Source organism: Miniopterus schreibersii (genome assembly GCF_964146895.1).
Source record: "Miniopterus schreibersii genome assembly, chromosome: 8".
NCBI classification, from domain to species: domain Eukaryota; kingdom Metazoa; phylum Chordata; class Mammalia; order Chiroptera; family Miniopteridae; genus Miniopterus; species Miniopterus schreibersii.
In genome coordinates, this window is record NC_138109.1 from 17813460 (window position 1) to 17826308 (window position 12849).

At 43.5% G+C, this 12849-nt stretch overlaps 1 protein-coding gene across 1 annotated transcript in view; it reads left to right on the top strand.

Moving 5' to 3' along the window:
- Nucleotides 1–6981, top strand: part of KHDRBS1 (KH RNA binding domain containing, signal transduction associated 1) — a 34253-nt gene extending 27272 nt beyond the window's left edge. Inside the window, exon 11 of the transcript XR_013999244.1 lies at nucleotides 6333–6981. The gene's annotated coding sequence lies outside the window, so the exon portion shown is untranslated. The remainder of the gene's footprint in view (nucleotides 1–6332) is intronic.
- Nucleotides 6982–12849: the final 5868 nt, after the last annotated feature.

A 12849-nucleotide genomic window follows, 5' to 3' on the forward strand; every position in this document is an offset into this window, starting at 1 on the left:
AGTTTAATGTTTGCTCAGATTTGTATCAGTCCTTGTAAAACATCCACTAGAAGCCAGATGATACCTTTAGCCTACCAGTTTGCAGAGTCTGGTTAGCTTCTATTAATATAAATTAAAAACATGTTAGGATTATTGAGATATAATTTGTGTACCATACTATTCACCCATTTAAAGTGTATAATTCAGTGGTTTTAGTACAGTCATAATGACATTTCAGTCAACAACAGACTGCATGTACAGTGGTGGTAATATTGTACAGCCTAGGTTTGCAGTCGGCTAGACCATCTAGGTTTATGTCAGTATACTCCATGATACTTACACAATGACAAAATCGCCTAAAGACACATTTCTCAAAATGTATCCCTGTTAAGTGGTTCATGACTATATATACAGAATTGTACAATAATCGCCACAACCATTTTAGAACAACTTTATCACCCCCAAAATGCCAAGGTAAGGATGCATCAGCAGCTGCTGGGGCTTTCTGGCCACAAAGGGTGAAACAGACTCAGACTATTTTTTGTTTCAGAAAACAGCAGCCTGAGAGTTGGGAACCAAAAGGCTTCTTGCCTATAAATATGCAGAGTGTTCTTGAACTAAGTAAACAAAGGAGATAGAGGTAGTATTGGTGGATGTTTTGCTCGGGTTTTTTAAATTTAAGTACTCCCTCCCTGGCCTCAAACCCTGAAGTTCTATGTCCCCTAAGGCTTTGCCCAAAGATTATTTCTGAGTTAGAATGCATAATGCAGCATATGGGCTCCTCCTTTCTTGATATATAGGCTTTTGCTTTGCTTGAGCCTACACAGCTGCCCTTTGCTGGCAGTGTTACTATTAAGTAGTCGTTTCAATTGTTTTCTCATTTTATTCTCAGTCTGCTCTCATTCATCGACCTTGACCCAATTTAGTTTTTTTGGTTTGTTTTTCATTAATCCTCACCCGAGGATATTTTTTCCATTGCCTTTTTTTAAAAAAGAAATTATTTTATTGATTGATTTCACAGAGAGAAAGGGAGGAGGGGAGAGAGAAACATTAATGATGAGAGTCATTGATTGGCTGCCTCCTGCACGCCCCCTGCTGGGGATGGAGTCCACAACCCGGGCATGTGCCCTGACTGGGAATCAAACTAAGATGTCCTGGATCCTAGATGGATGCTCAACCTCTGAGCCACGCCAGGCGGGCTCCATTGCTTTTTAAAGAGAGTGGAAGGGAAGGAGTGGTGGGGGAGAGAAACCCTGATGTGAGAGAGACACATCGATTGGTTGCCTTCCACAGGCACCCCAACTCGGGCCAGGGATCAAACCCACAACCCAGGTACGTGCCCTTGACTGGTAATTGAACTTGTGACCCTTTGGTGCACAGGCCAACGCTCTAACCACTGAGCAACATCAGCCAAGACCCTTTTTAATTTATTTTTTAACCTTTACCTGGGGATAAGTTTTACTGATTTTAGAGAGAGGGAGGGGGAGAGAGAGAGAACAAGAGAAATGTCAATGTAAGAGAAACATCGATTGGTTGCCTCCCGTGCTCATCCTGACTGGGGATCAAACTGGTAACCTTTCAGTGCATGGGTCGACACTCCAACCAACTGAGCCACACCAGGGCGACCCCATTTTTAAAAGAAGGAGAAAGTAACATAGGGAAAATAAGCAGCTTTGCCTGGCCAAGGGAGAAGAGAACACAATTTGAATTCCTGCTGTGTATCCCTGTTTTTGTAAATGAGGCAGATGATACCAGGAGAGATAAAGTTGTTTACCATGTTTGCATAGGAAGTTGCGGGAGGTGGTGAGTATCAACATTTTTCTGTTTGTTAACCACTGTCACCCCAGTAAATTCAAATACTTTTGTGCACCAACATCCATTTTCTGTGCTAAAAGCATGCTGCTCCTATATTTTATTGACACTGAGGCCATTTATTCTAAGATGTATTATTAAGTACTACAAAGAAAGAAAAAAGACTACCAGTTAAACCAACACAATAGTTTTTGTGTGTGTTTTTATATTGAATGTAAGATTGCATCCCGATTTCAGAGATGTTAAAACCTGAAAAAAAATATGTCTTAGCTACTATGGCATTTTGTCAATTATAACATTCTTCTCTGTGTGCCATGCACCATCTTCTCCACATGTAGAGGAGCTATTATTATCCCATGTTTACACAATGATGAAACTTAGGCTCAGAAAAATTAAATCACTTATCCAAGGTCATGCAGCTGTTAAGTAGCAAAGCTGGGATTCAAGCTCAGGTAGTCTAATTTTAGAGGCTATGATCAGTCTCAACTTCTAGATTATACTGGAACTGAGAAGTTTTACCTGTCAGCCAGAACCATCCCAGAGAGCTTGCACAGTCATCCTGTATCCTGGAAGGAGGCTTACTCTGCAGGAATGTTATTACTAATGTAGGGAACATTAGCTGAGGTCACTTAGGCTCTTGTGCTGGATCACGGGTCTACATCAGTTCATAGTCTCTGCCTTCAAGAAACTCAATCTAATGGGAGAGTAAGTCTTACATAGTTAACGGTAGTGTGAGATCATTTCTGTTGCTGAACTGTCAGGGAGCCTGCAGGAGCTGGTGAGAAAGGCATAAGAAGTGCTGGAGAAGGGGAGTGGTAGAATTTAAGTTGTCCTAAAGTATAACTTAAGAATTTACCAGGCAAACAGATAGGTTAGCATAGCACTTTACTATGGCTTTAAACAGACCAATTTCAGATTCTGCCTCCAAAGCTAGTAGCTTTGGGACCTTAGATGAGTTATCCTCTCCAAGTCTCAGTTCCATCATCTGTAAAATGGGATGATGATAGTCATTTCACAACATCGTCGTAAAGCTTGAGTGAACTAATACATGTAAAACATTCAACATGACGTAGTGAGTGCCCAATAAATTTAGCTATAAATAGAGGCTGGAAGAGTAGGTTAGTGCCAATTTTGAAACAGTAAATGTTAGGCAAGAAATTTGGACTTTATTCTGAAGTTTAAGGAGCTATTGGAGGCCTTAAGCACAAGAATACACCTGTGTTTGCCGTTGTGCTGGTGAGGTAGGAGAGTAAGGGAACCAGAAGAGGAGAGCCATCCATAAGTAGCACCACTCCTTTTTGGGAGAGTGAAGGAGATAGTCTCCTCTCACTTTGCATTCCTTCCTCTCTCCCTCTTGTTTGAATGCCTTTGGTTCTTACCTTTTTCAGAAAGAAAAATCATCTCTCAGATAGAATTTGGACTATATGAGGGTGTATGTTAAGCTTTCACCATATCTTGACAGTCTTCCCATATCTATCCCTCTCATCTGCCCTGTGAATTGGAGACCAAAACTCTGAGTCTCCACTGATACAAACTTTGCTCACACTACTCTGTCCTGAATGAATGAAGCCTCTGCCTCCATTTTAAGCTTTTAATTCTGTGCTAACTATGCTAAGAATATCACACGCAGCATCCCATTTAATTCTCAGAAACAGTCCTGTGAAACTGAAAACTGTTGCATACAGGTTAGGATGACCACAAGGTCCAAAAGCTGGAGCTTAGCCCGTTCAGGCGTGAATCCGCGGTTGAGCATCAGCCTAGGATCCAGGAGATCACAGTTCCATTCCTGGTCAGGGCATATGCCCAGGTTGTGGGCTCGATCAACGACTCTCTCATCATTGATGTTTCATCTCCCTCTCTGTTCCTCTCTCTGAAATCTATAAAGATATATTTAAAAAAAAAAAAAAAAAGCTGGAGCTTAAACCCAAGTCTTTGTACTCCCACTGAGCTGCCGCCTCTGTGTCTAGAGTGGCAACAAGATGATCAGTTTGCACTGAAAGTAGTTCCCAGCTTTGGTGTACAGGATGGGTGCCCCTGGCATGGTTTCCAGATTCCTGAACTTTAAAAAAATTGGATTCCTCTCTCCAGCCCTTATGTACCTCTTGCTCTCCAGATTAATAGTCATTGCATGTTTAAAGTTTGTGAGCATCTGATGAATATTTAATAGCCTTGAGCAGGCAGGCTGCATACAGCTGTCGAGATAGCAGCTGTTGGGGGAGGGGAGGAAGTGCACTTTACTAACTAACTACTTTTGTTCCCTGGCCTACCCCTTTGGGAACAAAGGCCTATGGTGGGTATTGTTCCCTAGTCCTACTGTGACCTGATTGGTGCCCTGGGCTCCCAAGGAGGTTACATTTAAGCAGCAGACCAAACCCCTTTTTGGGGGTTATTTGGAGCAGATTATGTTTCCTGGCATCTAGAATCAATTTTACAACCCCTGGGCAGGAGGTCCCTTATGGCCTGTTCTGACTCTGGGACAGATAATGTGTTCTTACCCAATGTTCTGCCAACTGCAGCTCTCTTTTCTAAAAGGAGGGAGACTTGTATCTGGAAGGGACTTGAATTTCATAGCTATGCCGCTGGGGTTTAGCCTCTTGAAATTCCTTGACTATAAATGCAGTAGTAGCCTCTCAGCAGTACATGTCCTACTCATTCCTAGCCTAAGCTGCGGTGATTGTCTGACTGCATCTCATGCAGGCATTAGGCAGGGGAGTTCTTAGACAGGTACACAAGCTAACCTTGTGTTTCCCTCACCTAGACCTAGGGAGCTTTTTGCTTCAAGGAGGCCTTGCTGTTTCCAAGACAAATTTGGGGGAGTTGGGACTCCTGAAAAAGGACAGCCTATTTGAGATGTTTCTAGGCAAGAGTTTGAGGCATGGCCAGGCTATTGCCCCAGATTAATCAGCTAAGTAGAGCACATTGCCAGAAATTTGGGCATTGTTTCTGTTCATACTCTGTTAAGATGCCTGAGTTAGCTGTTCCCTTATCAACCTCTAAAGCCCACCTTGGCCCACCTCAGGATAGCCAGTCTCTTCCCACTCGGCACCATGTGTGAGAACTTGAGATAAAAGTGTTTGAGTTCAGCCCTGGCTGGCTGGTATGGCTCTGTTGGAGTGTCATCCCATACACTGAAAGTTTGCACGTTCAATCCTCTGTTGGGGCACATATGTAGGTTGTGAGTTCGATCGATCCCAGGGTTGGTGAAAAAAAAGCATTTGAGTTCAGATACAGGCTAATTCTCTGGGATCTTCTAACTCCTGCAGGCTTCATGCTTCCTATTCATGGCCCAGCTTTAGCTATAAAATGGGTGCTACCACCCAGCCAAACATGGCTCAGTGGTTGAGCATTGACCCATGAACCGGAAGGTCACGGTTTGATTCCTGGTCAGGGCACATGCCCGAGTTTCTGGTTCAATCCCCAGTGGGGGCGTGCAGGAGGCAGCCGATGAATGACTCATCATTGATGTTTCTCTCTCCCTTCCTCTCTGAAATCAATAAAGACATATTTAAAAAAACAACAACAAAAGAACGGTGCTACCCATTTCTCAGGCTCTCTGGGGTTGGAATGTAGGAAATAAATTGCATCAGCCTTTGAGAAAGAGAAATACCTATGCTCTGACATAAGGCTTCATAAGCTTCTCTCCAGATATCAGACACATGGCCCCTTTTATTCATTTTTCTTAATGCATTCACGTTTATAAATTGGAGCACCTACTATGTGCTAGACACAAGAGAGCAAGATAAAATTGATCCCTGGTCTCATAGAGGTTACAGTATATTTAGGGAGCCCTGGCCGGGTAACTCAGTTGGTTAGAGCGTCATCCCATTACACTAGTTGTTGGTTCAGTCCTCAATCGGAGTACATGCAAGAAACAACCAAGGAATGCATAAATAAGTGGAACAACAAATCGATGTTTCTCTCTTTCTCTTCCTCCCTCCTTCCCTCAATAACTTTTTTCAAAAACAGTATATTTGTGGAAACAGACACTAAATGTATCAGTTGTGACCATAGTGCTATAAAAGAAAACAGAGTGCTCTGAGGGCACAAACAGGAAGCTAACCTAACTGGGGTTTTCCTTGAGGAACTGATGTTTAAGCCGACATCTGAAAAATAAAAGGAAGAGTTAGTGAGGTAGAAGGCTTGGGAAAGGGCATAGGACACATTCTAGGCAGAGGGTAAAACTATAGCAGGTTCAAGGTGAGGTAAGAATCTGGACCTTATTCTGTGGTCATCACTGAAGACCACTGAATCCAGGAGTGACGGGTGGGGAGTGACATGATTAGATTTCTGGCATGGCCAAGGCTGGGAGGTATGAGATGTGAGGAACCATATGCCTGACTGACATGGAAAAAGCTCATAGACTGTGGACTTCTATTTTCTGCTCATCTGTGCACCTATAAACCTTGTACTGAATGGAACAACTGCAGTTGTGCTGTGAGGTGGGGAGATTGTAAGGGAGGCAGCCTGGCCATATGGGAGGCAGGGAAGCCCCCTGATGTGGCAGTTTCATGTTTCTTAATTTTCTGCCTGTGTCTTTGCAGCTATCAGAGAACTCCGGAAACCAGGAGAGCTGCCTGCTGTGTCAAGGCTGGCCTGAGGGCCTTTGCTGAGCCCAGAGAAACACGAGAGATCAACAGTCTGTTCTCACCCACCTCTTTGATCTGTCTGATTTACACACAGAAAGCCAGCCAAGATCCCCTAAGAGTCTCTAGGCCCAGAATGGAGTCCTCAGGGCTGCAGGGGAAAAACTGAAGGGGACTAACAATATCCTCAGCATGGCTGCCTAAATCTGAATAAACTGGCAACTCCTACTGTGTCATTCCCAGTTTGCGTGCTTCCCCTTAGCCTCTAGCAGAACTGGCTGGGACACCCTACCAACACTCCACCACCTCCTATTTCTCTCCCTGCCACATCTGTTGTGAGTGCAGCCTGGGAGCCCTTGGACACTTCCAGAGGGCTCCTAGAGAGAAGCTGGTCACCAACTCAGGAACAGGCTGAGGAAAGCCAAGTGAGAAGGTTCATTTATTTTGGGCAAGTTATTTAACCTCTGCACCTGTTTTCTCTGCATTGTTTATTACTAAACTTATTCAAAAAGCTCTTTAAGGGTAGGGCTTTACCTCTGTGCTGTATCCCTTCCCCAGCAAATATCTGGTAATGAGGGGCTCAATAAAAGTTTGGTCAAGTGATGAATGGACCTACTCGGGTAGCTTCTATCAACTTTGGGAGAGAGCCAAAGCTTCCCTGTATAGCTTCCACTCACCTAGTTATATTAGGCTAGCTATTTGCCCTCAACATTTCTCTTGAAGGATTGGAAAGTCAGCCTTTGATACAGACTAGATTTATTCTTAGCAGGAAAGGGACATTGAAATCAGTTGATTTACTTAGGGCAAGTTATTTAACCTCTGATCACATTTTTATCTTCATTATTGATTACTGTGAATAACAGCTAATAATTTATTGAATGCTTAGTGTGCCAGGTACTGTGCCAAGCATTTGTGTGCACTGTCTCACGTAACCCTTCATTCTGTCACCCTCATTTTGCATGTGAGGAGCAGGTTCAAGGAGGGTAAATAACTGCCTACGGTTAAGGGCTACAGATTTTCATAGTCCCTGCTCTTGACCTGTTTGTACCTCTTCTAGCCTCAACTATTTTGAAGCAGCAAAGCATTATGTTTGTGTAAGAGATTTTTAAGGATGACAGACCCTCAGATTTACCCAGAACTGAGCAGGTTCCTAGGATGTGGAACTTTCAGTGCTAAAACCAGAAAAGTTCCAGGCAAACTGAGATGGGTTTGTCAGCCTGTTTGCACTGAGACTCAGTCCAGGATTGGCCACTGAGTCTGCAGTTTCCTTGGTTTCTTGGTCTCATAGACCTCACCTTGTGGCCAGAGTTCCTTTATGTAGCATCAGAGGACCTGCTTCAGTTTAGCAGGCAGGGGAGGAGTTTGAGGTAAGGAATTAGGGAATCATGACATCCTGATCATAGGTAAATGGAGCTGCAGAGCTGGTGTCAGCTGTCTGAGAAGCCAGCACTAGGTTCCTAAGCTGCTATATGCTCAACCCCAAATGCAGGATATCTGCTTGGGAGCCACGAAATTTTACAGAAAACTCAGAGAGCTAAAGCCAAACAGATCTGAGTTCAAATTCTAGCTCATCACTTGCTGTGTATTTTTCATGGCCTGTTTACTCCATAAAAGCAGGATAATAATCCCTATGCACTGAATGGGATCTGAGAAGCAAATGGAATGTGTGTGAAATACCCAGCACAGGGTCTATATGTAATACTGCTCGACACTTGAGTTTCCTTCTTCCTTTTATCCGTCTTATGTTTCTTACCCAGTCCTGTCACCTGTCACGTCTGTCACATACAGGACGACCTCCCTCATTAATATTTGCAGCCTAGAGAGCTTCCTGTGAGAGCCCCGACCTGTTGGGCTTGACCTACACACCCAGCTGCCCTGCATGTCAATCACCTCCCCTGCAAGCAGAGAAGGGATGACTTCAACCTTTTCCCCTCCCCCTATCAGAAGCCTCTGGACTGTTTTGAGCCATAAATATTTTAGCTGGGCTTTTCTCTGGCTGTTGCCAGGGTGATGGGCTCTCAGGGGACTGGGGTGGGAGTAGGAGACTTGGGCTGGCAGCCTGGGGCCTAGCAGCAGAGCTGGTCCTGGAGGAGTGAGTCTGAAGCCTGGACAAGAGCCAGTGCTTGCTGCGGCAGTTCTGAAGGCTGTTGCTCTGTTGGCCTGCCTTCCCTTTCCTGGGCCCATCAGAGCCACTCCTACTGCTTCCAGGCCCAACTCTGCCCTTGAGTGCTATTTGATCTTGGGTAAACTGCTAAATGTCTCTAGGCTTTCATTTTAACATCTGCAACACAAAAATCAGTACTTAACTCAGTGTGGGTTAGTGGAAAAGACAAAGGTTTTGTAAAAATTGTATGAACCACTAGGTTAGTAAGTAGTCTTGATTGGAGAAGCTAGACCACATAACCCCCTTTTTTTTTTTTTTTTTAATATATCTCTTGATTTCAGAGAGAGGAAAGGAGAGGGAGAGAGAAAGAGAGAAACATCAATGATGAGTCATTGATCGGCTGCCTCCTGCACTCCCCCAACTGGGGATGGAGCCCGCAACCGGGGCATGTGCCCTGACCGGTAATCGAACCCTGATCGCCTGGATCCTAGGTCGCTGCTCAGCCACTGAGCCACGCCCAGCTGGGTACATAACCCTTTCTGATAGACCTAAAGGCTGGAGTCCCAGCGCCATGCAGACACCACTCTAATGACTAATTATCAGACATGGCACTGCCTCTTTCCTTCCCACACTGCAGCCCTGCTCCTGTTCTAAGGTCTGGCTAGATTTAGACTACCTAGCCTGGCACCCAGCTCAGTGGCTTATAACCAGAGTTGGTGAAAGCCCTTTTACTTGAGATACAGAAATTCAGGCCCCCAAACTAGGTCTGGCCCCTCATCCTCTACCTCCCATCCTAGAGATCTTAACATCTGACTTGCTACCTAAGCTCTAGGTTGTAGCGGCATATCCTACCCCTGTCCTTAGGATGGGTCTAAGGAGAGGGGGCCAGAGAGAGGGCGCCTAGATCCATGTCCCACTACTACCATTGAGAATCTCTGGATTGGGTTCAGGATTCCACACCCCCTGCCCACACTTGCCTACCACAATTTTCCTGTTGAGCTGTGAGCTCTGATTCCTTTGTATTGAGCTCCCTCTGGTGGTGGTTGATATGTGCCTTGCAGGAACATATGATCTCAAAAGTGGGAAAATTTGAATTAGAGGCCATCCTGAGAGGTGGGATGGTTTGCTCTATACCAAGGAGTAGAATCTTTGTCTCCAACTCGCAAGACAGTCATTCCATTTCTCTGTAGGATATCTCACACCATCTGTTTGCTTCTCTCGTCAGTCCTCACAACAATTCAGTGAGAGTTTCCTAATTTTACAGATGAAACGGGCTTAGAGAGTTTAAAATCAACTTCAAACTCTTTAATGTATGTAACATTCAAGATCCTCAAGTGATAAAAACTTATCCTATTTTTCCGGCCTCATCTTCAATTACTCTCAAGTCAAAATGGACTTGCTCTTCTGGAACATAACCTCTGGACCTTTGCTCATGCTGTTCCTTCTATCTTCATTGCCCACCCCCCATGAAGTACATTACCTAACAAAATCCTATTTTTGAAAAACTGAAGAAATGGTTATTTTTTTAAAGCTTGCATATATTATCCTTGTAATCAAATGGAAGGCAAGTGTCTGTATGACAATGGGTGGGTGGCCCTAAGATGTGGAAGGTGGATAGAGGAAGCTAATGTATACATGAAACAAGGATGGCCCTGGAAATTAGAAGAATGTGAATTCACCTGGATTCTCTCTTGTAGTAAAAATCACATGTAAGTATTCTTTTTAAAGAATATAGTTGAGCCCGGCCGGGCGTGGCTCAGCGGTTGAGCGTCAACCTAGGATCCAGGCGATCAGGGTTCGATTCCCGGTCAGGGCACATGCTCAGGTTGCAGGCTGCAGCCGATCGATGACTCTCTCATCATTGATGTTTCCATCTCTCTCCCTCTCCCTTCCTCTCTGAAATCAATAAAGATATATTTTAAGAAAAAGAATATAGTTGAGCCCTGACCTGGTGGCTTAGTTAGTTGGAGCATCATCCTGTACACCAAAAGGTGGTGGGTTCGATCCCAGTCAGGGTGCATATGGGAGGCAATAGATCTATGTTTCTCACATTGATGTTTCTCCGTTTCTAAAATTATAACATATCCTTGGGTGAGGATTAAAAATATATATATATGGTTGATAAACTATTAGTTTCAGGTGTATAACATAGTGATTCAACATTTAAATACCTTACAAAATGATCACATTAAGTCTAGTAATCACCAGTCACCCTATGAAGTTATTACAATGTTATTTACTGTATTCCCTATGCTGTACATCACATCCCTTAGACTTATTTTATAATTGGAAGTCTGTATCTCATTGCCCTGTACCTATTTTACCCACCCCCTTGCTTCCCTCAGGCCACCATTAGTTTGTTCTCTATGAGTCTGTTTCTATTTTGTTCATTTCTTTTGCTATTTAGATTCCACATATAAGTGAAATCATACAGTATCTGTCTTTTTCTCTGACTTATTTAGTACATTACTCTTGAGGTCCATCCATGTTGCTAATGGCAAGATTTCATTCTTTTTAATGGCTGAGTAATATGCCACTGTATATGTATCACATCATCTTTATCCATTCATCTGTCAATAGGCACTTAGATTGCTTCCATATCTTGATGCATGTATCTTTTTGAATTAGTATTTTTGTTTTTGGATAAATACCCAGAGGTCGAATTGCAGGATTGTATGGTAGTTCTATTTTTAACTTTTCAAAGAGGCTCCAAAGTTTTCCATAGTGGCTGCTCTAATTTACATTTCCACTAGCAGTGCACAAGCGTTCCCTTTTCTCCATAGATGTAAGTATTCTTGCTGGCAGAAGAAAGTGAGAGCAAATCCCTCCCTGGGAAGCTGGGTCAGAGCTGCAGGTGACATTTCTTCATAGTCTTGGATCTTAAAATTACACTAGTTTTATTTGTACTTCACAATATATCCATGTTTTAACAGTAATAACTAATACTTACATAGCACTTATTATGCAGCAGGCACTGTTCTGAGTAGTTTACACAGACTAACTTAATTTTTACCATAATCTCATAAGATAGGCACTGATACTATATCCTCATAGTTTGAGGAATCAGGTACACAGAGGTTTAGTAATCTTAAGGTCATGCAGCTAGTAAGTGATGGAGCCAGGATTTGAGTTTATGTAAGTCTGGCTCGGAGAGGGTGCCCTGAATACACTTTAATATTGAAAATACTGCCTTACATTTCCATGAATAAAATTAACACTCCAGAAAGCAGTATTGTGTTTTGTTCTATGGTTTTAGCACCTCCACTGTATACCACCAGAGGTCAGTGTATTCCAGGTTGAAAACTACTGATCTTGAGGATGGACGTTGCAGCCTTGGCCCCAGAATAACATGACCAAGGAAGAGATTCCAACTTCTAACACCCAATAACATAGACTGGCCTAGAGCCAGTGGCATTTCCTCAAAAACTCAGACTCCTGGAAGAACCAACAGAGAGCAAGTTAATCAGGAAATGACACAAAGAAGCAAAGTGAGGTCTCTAAGTCAAGAAACAGCTGGAATGTGTGGCTACAGATCGGGAGGACAGAACCTAACCAGCATCCTGCCATCTTATTATTTTCCCCAGAGAGCCTGTAGGAGGCAAATGTGAAAGGGCTAAGCCCCTAGATGTTTCTGCTAGTGATAGAAGTGTGTATTTTGCATTATTTCAAATGCAGTAGTCAGACACCAAAGTGGACTTTTGTAATCGAAAAGTCCAAAAAGGCTTCAGATGTTTCTGTTTCCTTCATTGTCAGTTAAGTTTTCCCCCCAAAGTATCAAGATACCCACCAACAACTCCACTCCACGTTTATATCCTATTTACTTAGCCATCCCAAAAGTTAAAATTATTTCCCAATACTTCTAGCAAAGATCCTAGGGTTGCATCACATTTGGCCTGCAGTGGGTCACTAACACACCCCTCCCCGCAACCAGTCACTGGCGCTGGGGTGGCAGGGATGGAATGCTTTGATTCACCAGGACAGGGGCATCTACCCACACTGGAACTACAGAATAAAGCAGCCTCACCAAACCACATGACCTGAGTGGAAGGAAGGGTAGTTTCCCAAGGGAAAGTCACAGTGTTCTTACCAGAAGGAATGAATAGATACCAGGCAAGCAAAATCAATAGTTGGACAGGTACAAGGTGGGCAAGAGCTACCGGTAATGGGTCACATGCATAACAGTTCATTTGAACTCTTACCCTGCATTGTATAGATGCCCTAAAAGCAATTTGGCAAATATTTACTAAGTATTCGCCATGTACAAGGTCTAGAACTATGCACATGATAAATGCACAGCAAGACATTGCTCTGCTCCCATCCCCAGTAAAACAATTACCTGACTCAAGCTATTGCTTCCTCCCATAGGAGTAT